At 28.3% G+C, this 25,566-nt stretch overlaps 1 protein-coding gene across 1 annotated transcript in view; it reads right to left on the bottom strand.

Moving 5' to 3' along the window:
- The window catches only part of LOC135962753 (saccharopine dehydrogenase-like oxidoreductase), a 485,871-nt gene that overhangs the window by 223,893 nt on the left and 236,412 nt on the right, over positions 1-25,566 (bottom strand). The gene's annotated exons all lie outside the window — the stretch shown is intronic.

Here is a 25,566-nt window from a genome sequence, read left to right as displayed (position 1 = left end):
CGATTTACCTAAAATTTTTTCAGGATGATTTTTTTACTAATGTTCACCAAACTGGGGGGTGAGAATGGCCAAAATCCAACTTTCGTTTATTAAGGGCCACCCTAATCCACACACAATGAAAGGCGCCTCTTCTTGTGCATTCCGAAGACAACCTGCTGAAATATTTACGTTTATTTGTGCGAAACGTCTCATAAAACGTCTCTTAATTTTCTCTGCTGGTTCATTTTTTTGTTTTATTATCTTCTTTGCAACCTATTGAAACGAATTGCCAAAAAAAATTATATCAAAACAATATCGAAATAACTTTATTAAAGCCCAAAAAACCAAGGGGTGCTACCAAAATTCGATTTTGCATACAAACACAAAATCAATTATTAATTTGAAATGTGTAGCAAGCAAACTGCATGGCAATTGTGTGTGTGGCATTTGTTGTGTTGAAAAACATAGAAATTTATGATCAATGTGAACCAGAAATACTTTAGAAAAAAAATGCTAGAAATGTACATGGTTTTTTTTATTGAAAATAAATATGAATATGAATCATATTATGAAATAATCACGCTACTGGTACCTACTTTAAATGCCACAATCATACTCGAGCAACAACCACAAATATTTGTAATTCTAAGTAAATTGGTCATATTAGAGATTATTATTGTTTTTGTTGTGATTGTTTTAAAATCCATTGAATAAAATTATGCTGTATTTGTGCACCCTACACAGATGTAGATAATAACGGACATGATGCTCTCAGGAATCAAAAGTTCAAGTAGGCGGTTCAGATTAATAAACATGTTAAATAATAATTTCGGTTAACCGAAAATTGGGCTTTTTTAGAAAACCGTTTTTTCGGTTAACCGACTTTGAAAAAACCGCCTAACCGACATTAAAAGGAATTATTCTAAAAGTTTAAACAATACAATGAATATAAAAAAATTCACCAAAACACAAGATTTATTGATTTTAGTCCAAAATTTTAAAAACCGGTTAACCGGAAAAAACGGTTAACCGAAAATCAACATTTTAAATTAACCGGTTCGTAAAAAACCGAAATTTCGAAGAAAAACCGGTTTTTTCGGTTAACCGGTTATTTGGTTTATAAACACTAGTCACATCAAATAATGATTACCAGCTACAGCTATGAAAATTGAAAAATTTATTGCGGGAAAAACTGATTTTTTTTTTTTTTTTTTTTTGTAAATAAAATTTTATTAAATATTCAATTTCGTATTTAGTTGTAACGGCATAGCAATCTATACTGAATTATTTGTACAGCAAGATATAAAAGTCAAAATTCGGTTGGAAAATTTTGGAATGCTTGACTGTTCGAAAGATTCATTTCTTTCGTAAACGAGTTTTTCAAAGTTTAGAATTTTTAACTCAGATTTTAAGTTAAAAATCCGTACCGCAATCGATGAAATCCCCCAAAAAATTTTATACAAAAGAAAAAACACATACATATGTATGTTTTAATTCGCAAAATTAAAATAATAATGACACTAGAAATCAGTCGAAAAGTCAAATTGTTAAATATTGGATCTTAAGAGAAATATTATTTCTTGTTGGACGATTTGGAACTTTGAACTCGAGCTTTAGAACAAAGATGAAAAAACCGGTTGACCGGTTCTCGGTTTTGGATACTCTAATAACTATCGTATAGCGTGCTTAATATATAATTGCGATTCTGTCAATATTTCACGCTTTGTCGTCGTATCTGGACCATAAAATTTATAATTCTAAATAAAATACAGGATGATACAAAACCATATAATTTTTTTCTAAGTGTTTCTAAAGGTAGGGTCACACATGACAAATATTTGACGAAAAAGACGTAACCACTAAATAAAATACATTTTAATTATTTTATTTATTTGAAAAAACTATTTTACTTAGGTTGATTACGCTTTTGGTGGTTACGCTTTTTTAAGCAAATATTTGCCTACCTTAAGAAAAGCTTGGGTTTGGTTCTACTGCAAATTGTAATGAAAACATGAACGCAAACCGTGAATTGTATCAAATCCATTCGTTATGATTATTAACGAGTTATAATAGACGACATTATTACTTATTTAAATTCAGAATTATTAAAAATTTTAAAAAAATATGTTAAATAAAAACAAATATTTTTAGTCGTTTTATTCGATTATTCTTCATGAAATTGTTCGAATTATTCATTATTCGAAAATGTTAATTTTAAAATTCTTCGAACAGTGATTCGTAAGAAATTGTTCAATTAATCGAACGATCATTATTCGAATGGATACCCTACTCTTTAGCCTTATTAATTGTTTGCGAAATGTGAGAATTAAAACATAATCTATTATCAAGTAAAACGTTAAGATCACGGAATACATCTACTTTATCAAGTTGATAATAGGGTTGACAATTATTCGTGTTTTATTTTAATAAAAGTTTATAATTTATAAAAGTTACTCGATCATTCGAACGAATAACGAGTAAAAATTATTATTCGAATAACTTAATAAAACATACATATTTGAAACCAGACTTAGATTCCAAAGAATAAGGCTTTAGCTAAATTTTTAAGGCGTTTGACTACACTCTAAAAAATGCATGTAAATCTACTACTATAAAGTAAGTAAGTTTTCATGTAAACTTACACAATATGCGTAAATTTAAGCACAATATATTTATCAAAATCAATTACATACTTTTTTCAGCAAAAATACAAACAAAATGTTTTATTTTAAATTTTTATAATATAATAAGCATTTTATATTTAAAATTACATATATTGTGCATAAATTGAAGTTTTACACATAAAGTGTGTAAAGTAATTCAAACGTTTAATATACAAATTGTCAAAATTTTATTTCTAAAAAAAACAAAAATCATTTATTATAAAAAAAAATATTTGAATTTACACACAACATGTATTTTTACCCTAATTATAGAAGGAAAAAAGTTTCCTACTATTAATGTAGGAAATTTACATGAAAATTTATTAGAGTGTAAAATAGATTATAAATTATATCTATATTGTTTATTATTAATTAGAAAATCATTTCAATTCCTTTAAAGATACTTTAATGTTAAAGTGACTAGGAAAGGTACGTTTCCTAGACACAAGGTTTTCGCTTTTAACCAAATTGGAATAACATTATAAACTATTGGTTTTGTTTGACATACATACATACATACATACATATTTTTCTCACATTTTTTATTTTTAAAAACTATTTTATCTTGAAAATAAATTTATTAGAATATTCGATTAATCGACAATTATTGATCGAATAATTTATTGAAAAATTTTCCGCGATTATTCGAATGAAACCCTAGTTTCGAGTATCTACAGAGTACTGGACTTCTGTTGTATGGCATTTGTTTATATTTTTAAAAATTCAGATCCATTGGCTAACATTTTCCAGATCTAATTGAAGTAAGGAACATTGATTGGAATGGTTAGAACTAAGGATAATCTTTACGGCATCGGAATAAAATAATATTTTGAAATTCTTAATGCAAGATGGTATGGATCAGTAATGAATAATAGGAATAATACTGGTCAAAAAGGGCTGTCTTGAGAGACTTCATATATAATTGGTATAGTTTTCGAAATCCATTAAATAAATAGTACGTCCAAATTTGTTTAAATTATTTAGAATGCCTTACTGAAATCCGTATAGATAGTAACCTGAAGTAAAGAGGTGTTATCACTGCAGTTGTAAATTCCAATAGCTGAACATACTTTTTCTAAATCCGTGCTAAAATCCGCATAGAAATTATGCAACTTGATGTGGTAGGCCAGTATTTTTTCGAAATGTTTGGGAATAAAGCATTAATAATATATGATTTTTTCCAAAAATCAGGAAAACGGATATAAACAGTTCAGAAGTATACAACTCGGTACATAATCGAGTCCACATTTTTCATAATTTTAAACATAAATTAATTTCCATTAGCTTTACAACAAATATTATTCTGAACTAAAAGCAAGATAGAGTATTTTACAGTCGATTACCATATCGTTTTTTAAAGATCATATTTTTCTTGTTTTAGTTTTCGTAAAAATGAAAATAATTTTTCATGTTCGAGTACAACATATTGTTTGTTCATGTAACTAAAAGTAATACAACAACATACCCATAGTACGAGCAAATATTGAGAAAAATTCGATACAAATACAATTCCAAAAGATATTCGAAATGAAATTTATTGTTATTGCCCAATGGTCAATATTAATTACGTTGTAAATTATTTGTGTTATAGTTGTCTTATTACAAAATAGCCTCATTTTTTTGGAATATTTACTACAAATTATTCCAAAAAAGAAAAAAACAAAATAGTTTGTACGAATATGAACAACACAACTAGAGAAAATGGCCCAAAATAAAAGTCTTGTCTATAATTAGAAGACTTCCACAAATTTAGAAGCATAAACTAAAAATTAAAACGAAGAAGAAATAGAAAAAGAGATCTTGACGTCAATTGTTGAATAAGTATTTGGGGCCCTCGTATTGTTGCTAAGATTTTGACGCTACTAGACGTAGTGTAGTTTTTGTTTTCAATATTTTCTTTATTTTTTTCAAAAACGTAAATTTAATTTGTTTTCATCTACTTCGATGTTTTTTTCAGTGCTGGCCGGCCCATCTGTACATACCTACATACACTCAATACATATTTAGATCATTAGTAATTTCATCAGAAAGTTATTGCAAATATCTCGATGTGTGTGCCTACATTGTTTGTTTTCTTGAATGTCTATTGAATTGTCTATTGACCCCTTTGTGTCACCAACTAAATCTATACAAATCGCTGAAACTTTAATCCTTTTCTTTGCATTTTTTTTGAATTTCAAAGGAGTGATTTAGATTTAAAAACAACAACGACACCAAATAACTTTAAATGATTTACAACAACTGCTTCTGTTTGACACACTTCAAGCACTCTTTTGTCAGTTGGCCATCGAATTGTGCCACTTGTAAGTATTTGGAACAATACGCCTAGATGACACATTGTAAATCCATACGGATGTATGGCGGTAATCTCCTCTAACTGCTTAGTTAAGCAATCTATACCACTTGAAAATCACACCCCTTTTTTAAATTTTATGTTCGTCATAAAATCAGCAGGTAGCGGCTATTCCTTGAAAAGTAATTAAACAATTTGGCGTAAAATTAAAATTTCATGTTTGTGACACATTTGACAAAAATAAACAAATGGACATAGAATAAACACATAGAACGGAAGGAGAGAGTAATATACATATGTATATGGAAAAATTACTCTCTTTTCACACATACGGGTGATACAATAATAAAATACATGCAACACATTCTCATGAATTAGGTTTTTGGCTGTCAGTTACCTATCTAGTTGTTATCATTGCAAATGGAATCTAGCTAAATATATTCAGATATTGTATTAATGTTAAAAAGATGAAAATTAAATTATGTACTTACATATATAAAATGATAAAATTGTTGTTAGCGTTTCTAAAATATTAAAATTATGCAAAAGCAGACATAGGATAGAAGGGGGACCATTCGCCAAGGATCACATTTATCTACACTGAAAACTAGAGTGATCGATTTTATTACCAACTTTTGTTTTCGGTAATCGATCATGTGCCATCTCTCAAAGTTTAAATTTTACATATGATCGGAGACACACGTGATTAATTTTTTTCTCTAAAATTCCCGAAAATATTTTGGTGCAAGTATTTTTTGTGAAATTATATTATTGTACAGAACTCCTCCTGGAACTTATTTGTCAGATGCTATGGTGACCGAAGCCAACTCATCATCTAGGAACGTCCCGATCAGCTAGAAGTTATTTATTTTATGTTGATATGTCATCAAAACAATGTAAAGTGTTGAAAAAATTCAAACAAAAAATCATGAAATGATTCCATTAATGGCCTTCCTATTGATATATTTATTTTTTAATGTATTAATCCAGATATGCCGACTGTACTATATGTAGTACATGTAGTTCTTGTTTACAGGATACGTCACGTTTATCAAAATAAACGCTTGTTCACATACTTAGTACTCAGCAATACCTTGTGTGATCGCATTATTTTTTGCTACTATTTTTAATTTGGGATATTTTCACAATGCCCATATTCATTCATTATGGACATATCTCGTTTGTACGGAAAGTAAAATTGTGTACATTTACAAATGAATAAATACTATATTTTTTTTTGGAATTTATATTTATGAAGAGTAGCTTGATTGTTATATGCATGAATGTTTCATTATTGCGTTTTAGTTTTGTTGTTGTGACCCCAATGTCCTCTATATTGGACGACAGAAAATATATATTCCTTGTGGTCACATTTATGGTAATATTTTTTCTAAATAATTATTAAATAAAGCTGCAAAAAAACATTAATTTCTTTCATCACTAAAGAAGACATTTCTACAAATTAAAATATTACTAGATTTTGCTTTACAATTAAAAGAATGGTGAAATTTCAGTACTTTTATTTAAACGTCAAATATTTTATGTTTCTAGTTTGAACATAAAATATTTTAGCATGGCAAACAAGAAAACAGCTGAATTTGGTCAAACAAATTTATTTGCCGATAAGAAAACATTCTTGTAATGTGACCAATGTGTGACCACTAAACAGCAAATATTTTCATCCATTTTGGGTAATTTTTTATTTGGTCTTGCAATTCATTTGCAAGATCAAACAGCGTCAAATAACAGCTGCTGCATCATGTGTTATCGCAAAAGTAGTTGCTATATCTTAAATTAAAAATCGCTAAATAATGAAAACAAATCGCGAAAATAACTCAAGTTTGAAGAATTTAATAATATAATTATTAAATGTTTATTTATTAAATTATATTATTAAATAATATTAAAATTTGTAGGTATAATTGTACTTAATAAACAATTTTATTGTATTTGTTTGGATTTTGAACTAAAAATCTTTTTATTCAAACAAAACGAATATTACTATGGTAAAATTGACAATAATCGGAAATTAAAATGAGCTAGAAGTCTACAATAAAATTATAAAATTCTGTGTGTTTATTAACGTGAATTGAACTATATTTAATCGACAATTGAAAAATAGAGAAGTCAGACTACTTGTTATACTATACTTTGGTTGAAAAATGAAATTCATAATTGAAATGATTTTTTTTATTAAATATTATTTATCGAACACGAGTTTTTCCAAACTTTATTCATTCAGAATAAGAACATGTTCACATAAATGTTTTTTACATAAATTTTTAAATAATTGCAATTCAATTGTATTATCTAAAGATTTAGAATAACAATTTTTTATGATAACAAAATCAGAAAATTAAAAAATATTATTAGACATATTCTTCTTCTGCAGTAAAAAAATTAAACAGATCATACTGTTTAAGAATTAATTTTTAATTGCAATCAAATCATACTATTTATGTAAGTATGTCTAAACTATTTTCTTTGATTTGAAATTCAATCTGTACAAATACAATAAATATTCAATACATTTGAGCAATTTTAAATTTTGTGAATAGAAAAATTCAATGTACTATGTATAAAATATAATCAAACATCAGACTATGTGAAACGTAAAAAAATATATATCGCATAAAAAGCAAAAATCGCAACATAGACTTCATGTCTTCAATTAGGTTTTCTCCCAGTATGTCCTTCTATGCTGAATGACTTTTATGTGAAGAAGAAGACTTAATTTATTGATGCAATTTTTTTAATGAAAATAATTTAAATAACAAAAGTTCAAGAAATTTTGAATATGTATTTATGTTAAAAAAAAAATAATGAAATTGTGTATATAATTTAGTGCCTAAAATACTTAAATATTCTCCTTTTATTTTTCGCCATGCTGAGCAAATAATTTTTGTTTTCGCTCTATTTGATCAAACAATTATTTAATTTATTTCATGAAAATATTTGATATAGTGTGACCACACGGCAAATATATTTAATGATTATTTTACGCAGCAGTTTGGTCAAACAAAATGTGAAAAAAACCACATTCAACAAAACTTTATTCAAATAATTGCTTTACAATTCGAAATAAGTACTTTAACCCTAAAAAGATTTGCAAGATCAAATTATATATTTTTTAGGTATTTATATTGCTAGTGGTCACACTATGTTCACATTAAGAAAATATTTTGTTTACCGACAAATAATTTTGTTTGACTAAAATCATCTGTTTTGTTGTTTGCTCTAAATTTTATTTGTGGTCAGATTCAAGCAATGAAATATTTGACGAAAAACTTCAAATATTAGCTGTGTCTGACCGTACCTTTAGCCTACATATCGAATGGTCCCCCTTCTATCGTACTTAGTTCTTACATCATGATCGATTTGTTTTCGAAGTTCCTTTAAATTATGAAATTAGAAACAATATGCAGATCAATGCTCTAGAGTATATAATCCCGAAGTTAAACATATTTACTGGATTCTAATTGATTAAAAACTGCTTAAATTTCATATACCCTGGACAAACTATTTACTGGACCCCTGATCCTAGAAAAGTTCTAGATCTATTAGACTTTTCCATAACTAAAAATTTAATTACTAAAGAAATATTGTATCATACGAACTATAGTTTGAGCATTGAGGAAGATATCAATAATTGTATCAGTGTTCGTTTTTTAATAATCTAAGTATAAAATGATTCCTCGATAAAAGAAAGTGGGAAAAAATACATCCAGCTTCTAAGTCAATTAAGTAACTAAGTTTACATATACTAAGAATACAAACTTCATCCTTTGGAAGTCATCCGAAGATGTTCATTATGAAAAGCTAACAGCAACTGGCGACGAAGCTTTGTCCATTGCAATTCATGTCACTGAATATTTAAGAAATATGTTTCAATTAAACCACCCCACGAATGAGTTTATATTATTGATATCACCTATTCGTATAGTATCAGACTTCAAAATATTCACAGTTCCAGACAATGTTCAGAAAATTACTAAGAACCTATAAAAGTCAACAGGCTACGATTTACTGAAACCATCAATGATTAAAAACTTAGTTGATATACAAAGTATCAATTATTGTGATATCAGTATTATTTAATAATAAGGTTTTTTGAAATGATTGGAAAATGTCCCAAATTATTATGACACCAAAGCCAGAAATAGATTCGACAGTACCATCCTCATACACATACATATATAGACTAATCAGTTTACTACCTTGTTGGTCAAAACTATTTGAGAAATTATTCAACAAAACCCAGTATACAAAATGATTGGAAGTTATATTGAAAATTAATCATTTTTTCGCAAAATTTGTCGAGAATGTGCGTGTTTTCCTAGGTAGAGTGCAGAGCGATAAAGAGTCGAAAATCGCTTATTATTCTGATTTAAATTTTTATCGATAAACTATACCTTTCTATATTAAAAATGTTCTAAAATGATTCGATTTCGATTACTACATGAGCAATTTCGTGGTTAGTACGTGGTTCACTATTTCTTTGAGCTTACAAACCATTATATTATCCACATATTCACCTTCTTGGTAATATTTAATACATGAATAATAACCTGTGTGACCCTTCCGAACACATAAGACGTCGGAGGGGCATCGCAAATAAAAGCCCTTAATTTGACAAGAAAATGATTATTATTACCGAGCGGTTTACTGTTTCCATCAAAAACTCTCATTAGTGAAACAAAATTAGTGTTCTGTTTATTCACAAGGATTGGCCAAAGTTGACGTTTTGAGTTTTTTAAAAAGGGGTAAGCCATCAATGTTAAAATTCAAAGAAATTCTGGCCGTGATGCATATATTCTCCTCCCCCATGCTCAATATTGGTATCAGTGTTGGTGTGTTTCTTAAAGTACGAATGGCTTTTTGCATGTTAATAGTATCAATGGGTTTATTCATCATTTTCAAATGCAATAAACTTTGAAAGTTTATTGCATTTGAATGATTGCTGATTTTTAAGATTCAAATTGTCATAAACGACATCAATAATTGTCTGCGCTTTTCTTTTAAGACGTCTTCGATCCATTTTTAGGAATATGTTATTGATAGTATAAAATTTAAATTTCTCACAAATTGACTAAAGAATAATACATACATATGTATATGAATTTGTCAATTTGTGAAAAAATAAATTTTGACATTAAAAAAAACTGGGTATCGAAAATTATTCTTCCATAAAATATTAAAATACGTAATAAATTCATATTTTCGATTTTAATTCGAAATAAGTTCGATAAAAAGTACTGACTCGAAATGTTGCATACTGGGAATATAACATTTTGGAATGATCAAAACATTATACCAGCAAGAGAGATAAGAAAATCATCTAAACTAAATAAAATATTCATTAAAAATTTATTCTTGAAATACAAAATTAATACTTTGGAAATACATATTTAGTTTTCATATGCTGAATTCCCAAAAAGTTAGTTCCTATGCATATCACTTGTTACTTAGCCCAGATAATCAGGAAACCTTTTCCCAACTTTTTTGAATTTCGCCGTTGACAAAGTTTGACATAATGATCTTAGGGTAAAATACGGTTATTATGTGACAAAAGGTAATTAATTAATTTTCGATACAACACTTTACTTGAAATACACCCCTGATTTGTCAATGTACTATATATTTGCTTACTTCTCAAGTGGAAACTTGGTTGATAAACGTGCGATTACAAGACAATGAACTCACGTTTACATTTAGGAGAGGAAACTGTCCACCTGTCACACATAATAATCTGAACATCCTGATCATGTCACAATTAGCGTCACCATATATTAATAAAGAGGCTTTATAGAGACTAAAAGCTTAAAAACTTAAAAACAGAATGACTGTGAAACGCGACATCCCAACAACTTACATAAATTTAAAAATAGTGACTTTTAGTTATTTTAGTACATTTAAACTTTAAATGAGAAATTAAATAAAAAATTTCATAGACAATGTGATCGCAAAAGCTACTTAAAATCGGACGGTCAGTTTTTAAGATATATTTTGAATTCCAGATTTCATTGCGTTATAGAGTTAAAACCGGTTCATATCCCTCCAATGAACCGGTAATACGACTATTTAGTTCTGTGTTCTCTTAGTAATAGGAATTAAAATGTTTACATTTAAATATTTTTTCTTAACAAAAGAACCTAACATATGTATCTATTGACTATTTTGAAAACTTTTTATCATAAACATTATTGACAATAGGTTTGTAATCGGAAAATTGTTGTTTATAGTTTATTTTATTCTTATGAATAAGAGCCTAAATATTTATGACAGATCCATATCAGTACTGCTAATTTTAAAACCTAGCGAAAACTTGTAAACTTTTAAGATACACACTCATATTAAAAGATTAGACAAGATCCCAAAATATGTATATGAATTTATTGCTTATCATGCATAAAAGCCTTTTTAAAAGAAACTTACAAACAATTATCAACTGTTCAAAGATGGGCTAAATAAATGTTACCACAACTATGGACATTTCTGATGAAATAAATAAAAGAACAGCGTTTCATTAACTGATAACCGATTCTCTTCAACCAATCTCCAACACAATCGCTAGTTCATTCATTTATTTACTATGAGTCCACTGTTAAACAGTCTGACGGACTCACGCTCAATCGGAAGTTATCATATGGATCTTTAAGCAAAAAATTCAAAAATCCAACACATGGTACAAATATGAGATATGAACAAACAACTGATGAAGGACCCTACGAACGACTGTGCGATAAAAACACAACATAGCCCAGCAGCAAAATAATTGTTGGAATCGGTTTTTGATGAAATACTCGTACTTACGAGTAATTTTTGTTGAATTGTTTCAAACTGTGCTTTTTTGTTTTTGTTATCATAATGAGATATTTGCAAAATATTTGTGTGCACGAGTGAATTGTAAGCGAGTAAGATTATGAGTATTACCACATACCAAGCACACACAATTGTAATCAACAATATAAGCAGCAGCAAGAGATACAGATACAGTAACAACGATTAAATACAAGTACCCAGCAGTTAAGCAAGTCCCTTATAGACAGTAATTGTGCTCTTTGTAGTGCAGAGAAAAGACAATTGGTTACTTTATACATCCCAGGTAATCTAGCGTAAATACAATTGACACTTAAGTGTCCCTAAATAATCTGGAGTGCAGTCACTTTAAACGTTTTGTGAGTAATTCGTACAAACTGGTTTTATAATAATTGTGTTCATATAATTCGCATGCAGTTTATTTTTTTCTTCTGTATACGGATATCAATAGTCACTTTAGTGCCTCTTAGTAACCTATTGTGAAGTCACTTTAAACGTTTATTTTGTACTGCACTTTAGAATGTAGTTATTTAAGCCACCAGAAGCAATCTATTGGAGAGTTGTCGGAGGAAGGTTTGTTTACAAACACTCGTTTATTGGACTGTCTGACAAATAGGTGACTATTTGTGGTCAATTATCAACCGTACATGTTAAAATAACTAGTTATGTAGCTGATCACGTAGCTATTGAAGTAACTAGTTCTAGTTACTTCAACTAGAACTAGTTAGAATTAGTTACTTCACGTAGTAACTAGTTCTAGTTCGGGACTGTCTCCTAGAACTGCTGGGTACTTACATACATACAACGAGTATTTACACCTACAACAAACTCAAACATCAACATTCGATGGATGGATGTACGCAATAATAGTTACGTGCACAAATATAGCAGTTGTTAGTAAAATCGTGTAAAAGCTTTCAGAATAAACATTTAATATGTTCTAAGTATATGGGGCATTTCATGTCAAGTGAACCAACTTTTGAAATCGATGTCTTCCGATCGGGATGAAATTTGCACCAAGGTTAGCTCTATTGGATAGTAACTCAGACACAATTTTTCAACAACATCGGTCGAGAACTCTCTGAGTTATAGGGGGTAAAATTTTGACAATTTGGTCAAACAGGGGTTTTTTCTTATCCATGTAACTTATTACCTATTGTTCTTAGCAAAATGTGTCCCAAATAGTATAGATAGCTATTTCTTCGATCTTTCGAAAAAAAATATTTAAAAAAAAAAATAAACAATTTTTAATATTTTTTTTCCGAAATCAAAAACTTTTTTGACTTTTTTTTAAAATGGGTCCTTTTTTTTTTTTTTTTTTTTTTTCTTAAAATAAAGTTTAGATATTTTCCTTGAACACCTACTTGGTCGCTTAGTGGGATGCGAGTGGGATATCTATCAAAATAAATATTTTGTAACTCAAAACATAAAATTTTTGACTTTTTTTGCAAAATCAAAAACTTTGTTGACTTTTTTTTTTCAAAATGGACCCTTTTTTAATCTTTTTTTTTAGGTCAAACAAAAGCTTAGATATTATCCTTGAAGACCCTTTTGGTCGCTTAGTGGGATGCGAGTGGGATATCTATCAAAATAAATATTTTTTAACTCAAGACTTACAATTTTTGACTTTTTTTTTGCAAATACGATTTTTTTTCCAAATGGGCCCTTTTTTTAAAATTTTTTTTGTAGTCAAAAGAAAGCTTAGGTCCATTCCTTTAAGATATTTTTAGTCCCTTAGTGGGATGCGAGTGGGATATATATCAAAATAAATGTTTTGTAACTCAAGACATACAATTGTGTCTGAGTTACTATCCAATAGAGCTAACCTTGGTGCAAATTTCATCCCGATCGGAAGACATCGATTTCAAAAGTTGGTTCACTTGACATGAAATGCCCCATATACTTAAATGCACAAGGATATTATCTTATCAGATTCGCCTTTAATCGACAAATATCTAAGTAGTTTTGAATATGTGTTTATCTACATATTCAAACTACCTGTAAAGTTTGGCAGCTTTAGCAAATATAGTGTTCGACTTAACCTAGATCAAAAACACCCGTCGAAAGGTCTATCAATGGAGTGGCAGAAAATTGAAGATTTAGAAAAAATAATGTCAACAAACAGAACATCCTTCGGATGAATCTAAAGGACTTCCGACATTCCAAATTGAGCTTTATGTGCATCTATATTCTTACAACCCCATTCCAATATAGTTACAAGATCTTGATTAAACGTATCATTAATTTTTTGCATCATTACCGCAATTTCCTAATGAATACGAATGGCAAATGATTAGAAGTTTAGCATAGAACATCATTTAAAACAAGTAAAAGAGCTATATTCGGCTGTGCCGAATCTTATATACCTTCACCAAATTATACTTCAAAATACAAATTTTAAATATTTTTAGGTAAACTAAATTTTTTTCCAAAGTTGTTTTTTTCATTTTTTGAAAAAATATTTTTTTTTTTAATTTTTAAAATTTTGAAAAAAAATTTTGTTTTTTAAATATTGGTCTTACATACGTCGTTGCAAAGGTCATTGAAATATCTATCATTAGATATCCATATTGTCTATATTAATGACTTAGTAATCCAAATATATCTCAGCCGATTTTTGCTGATTTTAAATAGGAAACTTCTCGAAAGCATGTCTGACAGAATTATTAAAGATTTGGATCCCAACTAATCTGGGGTCTTCAGAAAATTGATTTCAACAGACAGTCGGACATGGCTTAATCGACTCCGCTATCTATAAGGATCCAGAATATATATACTTTATTATTTTGTGGAAATTACAAACGGAATGACAAACTTATATATACCCCACGAAGGTGAAGGGTATAAAAATAAGAAATAGAGTAGAGGAAAGATCGGAGCCTGATTCAGCCTCTAAGAAAGCTCGATGTAAATCGAGAAAAGTTATCACCTAAAAGAATAAGTTTCGATAAAATTGCACCATGTTGGACTTTATTGAGCGAACATCACTTTGCTTTCGCCAAAACCCTAAATATTGATACTTCCCATAACGGTAGAAAGTACATTTTTATTGGACAAAAAGTTTCACCCTTTTTGGGATTTAGCGTTACCGTTATGCCGGAACGTTATAAAGTCCTTTTTAGCACTTTAGCTTATGGATGATCTAGTTTCCAAAAATACTGCATCAAGACCAGTGGTGGTATACCGTCTGGGACATCATGTTGTGATCCGTTAAAACCACTTCGCGAGTACGATCGAATAAGATCTGGTAAGTTCGAATTACTTGCAAATAATTTGATCAAAAGTTTAACATTATCAATTAGTTCAGTGTATGATTGGTCATCTCATAAAAGAGTAGGTATTGTAAAACTAGCATGAAATATGCGTTGGTTCATTCACTAGTTATGCAAGGTGATTGTGAGCCGCAAACAATTCAACATATTGGATTTCTGAAGTTCTATGACATGAATGATAAAGCCAAAATGAGTTGAGAAAACTGAAATCACTAGCAACGACAATTTCACTGCTAGAACAACTATCAAGAATCTACAATATGGAATTGAAATAGCATCAATGCTAGATATAGTCAAGTCTGATCAGACTTATGATTAACCCAATAATATTACGGAACAGATACCGAAATGCCATGTTAATATCTGAGAGTAACGATGGTAAATTAGGTATGTGTGTTCACACTTACATTTATTGGGCCATTGGAATGCAACTAGAGCAGTGTGCCCACAGTAAAAAAGAATCGAGATCGGTATAAAGATCACCAAAGGCAATGGATCTCATAAAGATAATTCGACGGCATAAAAAGTGTTCAACGTTTTCATTCCTTCAGCTCCAGGTATCATAAAGAAATGAACGAAAGTATTCAGATGTGGCCACAGTTGGCAACAAATACGGCTCGTAGATTTTTTCGATACTAGCGACAGAAAATCAGTTGACACCGAAGAATTATAATTTAAATAAACTAATTTTTGTCATCCCAACTAAAATATTTCTTTATTATCCGTACTTTTTGTATTCCCAAAACCTGTAAAATTTCTCCAATAATCGGTCATACTTTTATTAAAATATTTAACTTGGTCGGACAGCATCTAGTGAATTTTGGCCGATAATTCAAAAAACTATTTTATTTTTTGAGGACGTAATTTACTTTATAGACTCCTTAGTATATATTTATATCCTGCCATAATTATATGCGCAACTGTATATGAAATCATCTAATAATTCAGTAGTGCGTTAATTTCTTTATCGTTATCAAAGCGTGTGACCGTATGACGTTTCAAATACAACAACACAACATAGAAAGAACATTATTTAGCTGTTTCAACTAATTTTTTTAGTCTAATGAAAACAAACTGCGAAACCATGTTATTGCTCATTTAGAGAGAAGCAAATATAAAAGAAAAACTACAAATATTAAATGAAGAAAACAAATAAAAAAAAACTAAATAAATATGAAGAAAAAAAATAATAATAATAATAAATTTAGATTAACACCCAACCAACCGAACAAACAAACTCTTGGTTAAAATTCTGCAACAATGTTGAGTTGATACTAGCTCGCACTTGTCATAAATTGTATTTCTTTAATTTTTTGCCCAAGTTGCGTGCTGAGTTTCTAACTTTTGTAAAATACTTAGATAATGAATGACTAAATGACGGACTGACTGACTATATTTATATTTGTTGTATTTAGATGTGAACGATGTTTGATTGACATAGAAAATATGTATATGTAGGTATGTATGTAAGTACTTATTTGTAATTGTCTGTAAATTATAAATAAATATTATGGCTTTACTTTACTTTTTTCATTAGTTTTTATTTAGCGCCATAGTTTCTATTTAATTTTTTATGATTCTAATGTTGGAGACCAACCGATTAATTGCCTGAGAGCACTTCAATACTGAAAATGAAACGTCAACTGTATTTTGTGGCGTAAAATGATATTTAACTTGTATTGTATAATAGACCTAATTTTTTATTTATTTACTCTATGAACATTAAGCAAATGAATAATAGTATTTGTTGGTACTAATAAATATGCAATGTGTACAATGTTTCAAAATTCATATGCTTAGAATACTATATAAAATACTGTATCTATAGGTTTCCTTAGCTGTCCACAAAAGTGAATTTTTAACTTAAAATTAAAAGCAATTTTTCTCTGTTTTTCTGGTTTCTTGTGCCATTTCAAAATGGAAAATGTCATTTTTGAGATATCATTTTTTGAAGGACGAATTTTTATGCTACATACTGTTTTGAAGAGAAACGGATTTCTATAAAAAAAATTTCAAGAATAACACAGGTCAACAGCAAAAAAAGGCTTCACTAACCACTATATACATAGATTTGATGCATCATGGTTATCTAAGTACAAAAATGGTAAAATTTTAAAATTCTATGGATAGATTTTTTTTCAAAAATTGTTAATTTTTTTAAATGTTTCTCCACATAATTTATGATAACTCAAAAAGGGTTAGTCCGATATTATTGAATATAGTCCGATATTATATAAACGTTCAAATTTACATAACTTTTAATACGGTTATATATTGCGTTTTAATCCGCTCAGTAGTTTCGGAGTTATAATAACAAATTCAAGCAAAAAAAATATATTTTTTTACGTGAAAATATCAAATTTTTTTGTTTTAAAAAAATCATGAAAAATCAAAAACTGCAGAAATTGTTCAGATTTATTACTTTGTCGCAAAGCCACATATAATAGCAACAAAATGAGATATCGGTCATATAAATCGATAGGTTCATTTCGAATTTATTGACAATTAAGTGAATTCGCTCATTTTCACAAAATTTTTTGTTTGATATATATAAAATTGAGTAGTTAATGCTCTTCTTTCGATTGATTGAATATTGAAAACATTTTTCCCATGCTATGTACAAATTTTCACATACATATTGCGTTTCAATCGGCACAGTAGTTTCGGAGTTATAAAAACAAATTGAAGAAAAAAATTTATTTTTACGTGAAAAATGCAATCTTTTTTCTTTTATAAAAATCATGAAAAATCGAAATCGCCACATGTAATAGGAACAAAATGAGATATCGATCATAAAAATCGATCGATTCTTTTCTAATTTATTCACAATTAAGTAAATTCGCTTATTTTCAGAAAATTGTATGTGCGTAAAAGCGTGTACTTTGAGTGTATATTTTACATAGGTTTTGTTTTTGTTAAACTTTTTGCTTCATAATCTCAAAAAGTAATTATATTTTTTTTTAAAATTTAACTGTGACTTTAGTTACAGATTTGTTAACATTTCCCTCGAAGGTCGAAATGCATTCTGACTTTTAGTTTTTGTTCCGTCAGCTGTTTTGTGAGTGATGTCACAATTTTACCACAACATATTTTGTGTGTAATTTTTTTTTTATACCCTTCACCATGAGTGGCAAGGGTATATATAAGTTTGTCATTCCGTTTGTAATTTCCACATTTTTCATTTGCGACCCCATAAAGTATATATACTCTGGATCGTTATAGATAGCGGAATCGATATAGCCATGTCCGTCTGTCCGTCTGTGTGTTGAAATCAACTTTCCGAAGCCCCCAAATAACTTACATACACATTCATCGCTATTTAAAATCGAGAAAATCGGTCCACAAATGGCTGAGATATAAGGAAAAAACTAGGACAACCTCGATTTTTTACCTATTTTTGACCTATATCTGGATTACTAAGTCATTAATATAGACAATATGGATATCTAATGATAGATATTTCAAAGACCTTTGCAACGACGTATATAAGACCGTAGTAAGTTGGACATACAATGGGTCAAAATCGGATAAATATATTTTTAACCCGAATTTTTTTTTGTCATAAATTCTTTTTCCAAAAAAAATAATTAAAGAAATTTAAAAAAAAAAAATTTGAAAAAACTTTTTTTAAAAAAAATTAAAAAACAATTTGAAAAAAAAAAAATTTAAAAACATTAAAAAAAAAATTTGGATTTTGTTTAAATAAAAATATTTAAAAAAAAAATATTTTTAAGTATAATTTGGTGAAGGGTATATAAGATTCGGCACAGCCGAATATAGCTCTCTTACTGGTTTTTAATTAAAGTTTTACTAACTTTTAGTCGCCCGATATATGCGAAATATTTTGTATTAGTTCTTTTTAATTAGTTCTTCAATAAAATCGTATCATAATTATTGTTTTTTTTACACATAATCCGGCAACAATGCCCCACAGTGGGGGATCTGAAAAAAAAAGTGGAAATAAATCTGTAACTTCTAAACGAATTGCCCGATTTTAATAAAATTTCCCGTGGCTATAGAAGAGGTGTTGATAAGATTAAGTTTTGAATTTGGGCTTATAACACCAAGGGGGTGGCCGAGCCACAATGCCCCAAAGTGGGGCACCTCAGGTATATCAAAAATTAAAAATGATGCCAAATTTTTGTTTGCGATCCGATTTGAAAGATTGCATTGCTTTAGCCATATATTATCTCTTATAGTTTACGAGTTATTCGCATTTGAAAAGTAAAATTTTATTTTATTTACATACCTTGGTCTGATTTTTTCCAATTCTTTCCAATTTGTTCCCGATTTTCTTGAAATATAATGTATTATTAACAGTATGAAATAATTGTTTAAAAACATCTACTGAGTCAAAAGTTATGTGCATTCAAAGTTAAAAAAAAATAAAAAAGTCGTTTTTTCGAAAAAAGTACTTACATTAATTTTAAATTGTACAGAAAAGAAGAAAAAGATTAATAGTGTATTTATATTTTTCTGAAAGACAACATTTCGGGAAATATTATAAAAGCAAAATAATATCAACATTCGTATTATTACGTGGTCCAGAGCCTTCCGAAGTAGACCTATTTTTTATATAAATTTCAACTTTAGACAACATTTTCTCAAATCGCATAGCTGTTTTCAAAAAATTAAGACCTGTTTTGTATGTCCCAATATGTTCTTCAATATTGTGCAAAAAATCTAAAAAATCCCAATTGTGGGATTTTTGGAAAGTTTTTTGGGAATTGTGGGATTGTCATCGAAAGTTTCTATATAAGTGTAAAATTTCATTAAAAACGATTCATAAATTATTAAAATAGTGCTTATTTTATATTAAAAAAAGCCATCTATTTTTCAATTTTGAATTTCAAACAAAGGAAGTAAAAACCTGTAACAGAACAGCGAAAAATAAGTAAGACAAAAGTCAAAATATGCTATTAAACAGTTAAATATGCTCTAAAAACGCATAAATATGACATAAATATGCTCTTAAAACAAATATATGCAAAAATATGCATTTAAGGGTAAAATATGCACTAACAAATCGATGCCAAAATTCTTAAATAGTTCTGAAACGTGTAAATATCTTATCCATGTGCTCATTAGACTCACCAGAAAAAACATGCATTTGCATATTTTGGTTTCCCTGGTTATTACTATGTACATATGTATAGTATTTTTTATAATATCAATAAAATATTGGATAATATAACTAAAGGTATTTACAGACGACAATACTGAGTATTAATAGTTGTCAAAGGCTTATGTATCATAATATAATTTCATCGTCTAAACAAAAAATTGTATTAATTGTAATATTGAAATAATACAAACGATTTTTTTTGATATACGGTCAGTATTCAAATTTGATATAAAACATTTAGAAAACTTTTTATACATATTCACATGTATCGGAAAATATTAAAAAAAATTACATCAAAAATTAACAATGTAATATTTTATATAATACCGTGCAAACAAGAAATGTATTTGTCAAAATGATTTCTTGACAAACCGGATCGATTTCATAATATTTTAAATTTGAAAAGTATTAATACACAGTATTGTCGTCTGTAAAAGCCTTAAATATTTATAATTGCAATTTCCAGATAAACCTCTACGATCTTTCCTTAACAGTGTATGTTTTGTTTGGTAGAATACAATAACAAAAATATAATCAATTCATTGTAGAAAATAATAAAATAATTTAGGTTATCAAATACTTCAAATAAAATGTTTTGGCCAAAATGATTAATTTTTATAGTTTTTGCAATTCATACGATTTCAGACATTTCAAATTAAATGGAAATAAAAAAATTTACCAAGTTCGTTCAACCCGTTGATTATTAAAAGACATTTGCGAAAAAAATGGAATTTTTAAAGAACAAAATGCTTTAGGGCGTCAAGTAGTTTTATAAAATCAAGTCCTTAAATTGGGTTTTCAGAAAATGACTTAATAACTTTAATAAACAGTAGTAAGAAGTAACATTTTTCTTCTTACTACAAAACAACAAATTTAATTAAAAGAATTTCGAAAAATCTATATATAGATATATATATCTATATATAGATATTGCACCCCTCCAGTGGCTATTATCGGTCAGTTGTTGTGGTTTTTATTTTTAAGGTTTTAGAAACACTTACACACAAATATGAAAAAAATCAATTTAAAAACATTTGTCTTGAGTTACAAAACATTTATTTTGATAGATATCCCACTCGCATCCCACTAAGCGACCAAAAAGGTTTTAAAGGAAAAGACCTAAGCTTTCTTTTGAGAAAAAAAAATTAATAAAAAAAGAGTCCATTTTGGAAAAAAAAAGTCAAAAAGGTTTTTGACCAAAAAGGTTTTAAAGGAAAACACATAAGCTTTCTTCTGAGCAAAAAAAAAAATTAAAAAATGGGTCCATTTTTTTTAAAAAAAGTCAACAAACTTTTTGATTTTGCAAAAAAATTCAAAAATTTTAAATCTTGAGTTACAAAATATTTTTTTTGATAGATATCCCACTCGCATCCCACTAAGCGACCATATAGGTCGCTTAGGAAAAGACCTAAGCTTTCTTAAAAAAAATAAAAAAAAATAAATAAAAAGGGCCCATTTTGAAAAAAAAAGTCAAAAATATTTTTGATTTAAAAAAAAAAATCAAAAATATTTTATTAAATTTTTTTAATTTTTTTTTTCGAAAGATTGCATAAATAGCTATCTAAACTATTTGGGACACATTTTGCTAAGAACAATAGGTAATAAGTTATATGGATAAAAAAAAACACCTGTTTGGCCAAAATGTCAAATTTTGACCTCCTATAACTCAGAGAGTTCTTGACCGATCTTGTTGAAAAATGGTGTCCGAATTACTATCCAATAGAACTAACATTGGTGCAAATTTCATCGCGATCGGAAGACATCGATTTCAAAAGTTGGTTCACTTGACGTGAAATGCCCCATATATATAAAAATGGATTTTTGTATGTATGTTCCGAATGAACTCAATAACGGCTGGACCGATTTTGATGAAATTTTCAGGGAATCTTCAGAATAGCCTAGCGGGTAACACTGTAAAGTTAGATTTTTGATATTCGGTCAGTGGGCGGAGGGGTGTTTCAAAATCAAATTTTTACATTATACCGCTAATTCTATCTATATATGTATATAAAAAACGGCTGGACCGATTTTGATTAAATTTTCAGGGAATCTTCACAATAGCCCAGCGGGTTATACTGTATAGTTATATTTTTGATATTCGGTCTGTTCGGGGTGTGTACAAATCAAATTTTTACATTATACCGCTAATGCCCTATATTTCATAAAAATGGATGTGTGTATGTAGAGTTCCGTATGGACTCAAAAATGGCTGGACCGATTTTGATGAAGTTTTCTCGGAATCTTCAGAAAAGCCTTTTGGGTAACAGTGTAAAGTCAGATTTTTGATTTTCGGTCTGTGATAAACAATTTTGTTTACTCTTGCATATTAGGTGCATGAATAAGAAATTTTCATACTGAATTTTTGAATTCATTGGAACCAAATGAAATGCCAATACATGTATTAACATTGAAGGTTGGATCACCGACTTTTTCCGACACTGTATATTAAAATCTAGATGCAATATAAAAGGGATATTTTATAAGAGCCAGCAACGCGGGCCGGGTTCAGCTAGTTGATAATAAAGTGCAATTACATTAGAATTATTGTAAGTGAAATTAAGCTATTTAACCTGTTAGGCGTTTTTTGTTTTTCGGAAAAAACAATATCCACAAATTCCGCCCGCTGTAACTTTGAAATCAAAATAAATTTAAAGAATAAGTTAATAATATGCATTCTTATTAGTATAAATTTGTATCCAGTTTTTGCGTTCACTAAGTTCAGTAAATGTAAAAATTAATCTGAAAAAATAAAAGATTTAAAACTTTTTGGGGAATCTTTGGTTTTGTTTTACCTTTTTAATAAAAAATATAATAAAATATTTTTATTATGTATTTTGCATTCTCAAATTCACCACAAATATCCCAATTATCATAATCTTTATTATCCATATATGTATTCTTTTTTATAATTATCATCTTCACTATCTTCATCGTTGTTATCATTCACTGGTCTTGTTCAATAATTGACGACCAGAGTTTTTACACAAAAATTAAAATAAATATAGGGCCGGCCATTGTCTGGACTTTTTTTTAAATATAAGCTGATATCCTATACTTTTCTAAAATCCATTAAACTAATTCCAACTTTTACTAACTTAATACCTGCGGGCTATTAAATGCGGATTTTATCGAAATTTTTTACCTTTTTTAAAAAAATTATTAAAAATATTTACACATAATTTATATTAAAAAAATTACTATATACTTTAATACCTGATGCTGAAGGTTCCATTATAAAATATTTACTTTTAATAGATTAATACTAAAAATAATCGCTTGAATTTAAAAAATTTCCCATTTTTTTATAAACAGCATTAATTTGCTAACTTTCACCGCTCACTGAAAAGGAAGTAAACAACGTAGTTGATTGATTTTTACAGCTAGTTATGCAGAATTTTATCTACTTTTCCCTACACCAAAATTTATTATAAAAACTTTATTTCTAAATTTCAATTAATTGATGCTTTTAACAGCTTTCGAAAAGCTCACTTTTAGTTGTTTACCCGTCGGTATCATTATCGAACACTTTGAAACCATCCTTATCTTTCGGAATTTGATCCTTGTTCCAATTTTCAATGTCATCAATGTCATGCTGATGTCAACATTTTCAACCACATTCGACATCAACAATTGAATTTCTCGAAGTGTATCGACATCCGTTCAGAAAAGTTAATTGAAAAGTTAACTTATTAATTATTTCGAGATTCCACTGTAACATATGAAACTAGATTTGTGGATTTTAATTCTTAAAACTATACTTTGTTATAATAGAATTCAAAATATTTGTTTCACGCTGATGCTATGAAACAGGGAAAATACGTCTTAAATTAAGTAAAAATAGTATATTAAAAAATTTAATATAGATATGTATTTTAAACCGCGATATCTTTTTATATGCTAAAGCTTTCAAAATACAAAACTTCGTCAATATTAAAACACACCAAAATGTATTTTATGCTACATATTTTGGAGCTTTATTTGTATTGAATTTTGACATTTATTTTATATTTTGGTATTTTTTTAATTTTAGAATTTTTTTTTTTTTGGTATTTTGGTGTAGTTTTTTTAAAAAGATTATTTTTTCTAGGACAATAAAAATATGTTCAAGTATACCAATTTTATTCATATATGTACTTACATACTTACAATGAAACAATTTAATAGAACATACCATAGTTATTTACAACGCTTTTAAAAATAAAATGTGCGAACATAATTTTTATGTTAGCAATTTCTTTATAGATGATCAAATTATTGTAAAGTAAAATAAATAAAATAATTCTCATTTAAATAATTATAATAATACAGTACGGGCTCGATTTGTGCAACTACCTATTATTGCAACTGACCGATTAGCGCAACAGCCTATTTTTTAACATTAGAGTCTTTATAACTGCAACTTTTTTCAAAAAACAGACGCGATAAGTGCAACTTTATTTTATTTTTCATATGTGATATAATTCAGAAGTTATTCTATTCTCTTCTCTATTTATTCTGGTTGTTTTTTTTAATCAGAAGCGTAATTGAAAACTATTTGCCAACTCATAGGCACCTGAAAAATACGTTCACGACGACACTGCTCTCATAAAGAATTTTGGCTGTTTCTTCACAGTTATTTTTTATTAAAATATTTTTTTATTTATTCGAGTACATATTATATTTATTTACACCATTTATTTTTACTTTGTTTTGTTTAATTAATGAATTAATTACTTTTTGTTAATTAAATTGCATGTTTTTGTTAAAAAAATAATAAAAAATAATAGCGTATATAGTGGTTGCTTATTGCAACATTTCGAATATCGCAACAACCTCGATTTCCTTTCGGTTGCGCAAATCGAGCCCGTACTGTAATAGTAATGACGGCAAACATTAACTGAACACTTAATTGTGTGTCAGTATGCATTTACAATTACATATTAAATTATCTTTATAACTATGTATTATTAAATTCTAAATCTTTGTCATTCAAAACGAATTTATAACTAAAAAACTACTTATTGTCTATTAATTGTAATTGTTGTAAATATGCTCATAATTTCAAATTATTTGCAGACTCAAACATTAATTGTGACTTTTAACAATAGATCGCTTTATTTCCAACATCAAACAAGAAAAATCTGTTAAAATGTTAAAGAACAACCAAAATTTTACACTGTTTAGGCTCTCAGCTGTTAAATAACATTAAGCGGAAGCGGAAATGCAAAAAAAATAACAAACACCCTCAAGCAATAAACCCACACACACATTAAATTTAACAGTAAATTAAAAAACCACCCTTTAGTAAAGATGCTGTACAGTACTCTCGCTCACTCTTTCTCTTGCACACTCAACACAACACACACACTGTAAATATAACGTTAATGGCCGCTATTAAAAGTACATACAGAAATTGAGTTTCATGCAACAACATCA

Source organism: Calliphora vicina, chromosome 1 (assembly GCF_958450345.1).
Source record: "Calliphora vicina chromosome 1, idCalVici1.1, whole genome shotgun sequence".
NCBI classification, from domain to species: domain Eukaryota; kingdom Metazoa; phylum Arthropoda; class Insecta; order Diptera; family Calliphoridae; genus Calliphora; species Calliphora vicina.
Note: the sequence above shows the minus strand (reverse complement) of the source record. Positions and strands in the feature narration are given on the sequence as shown.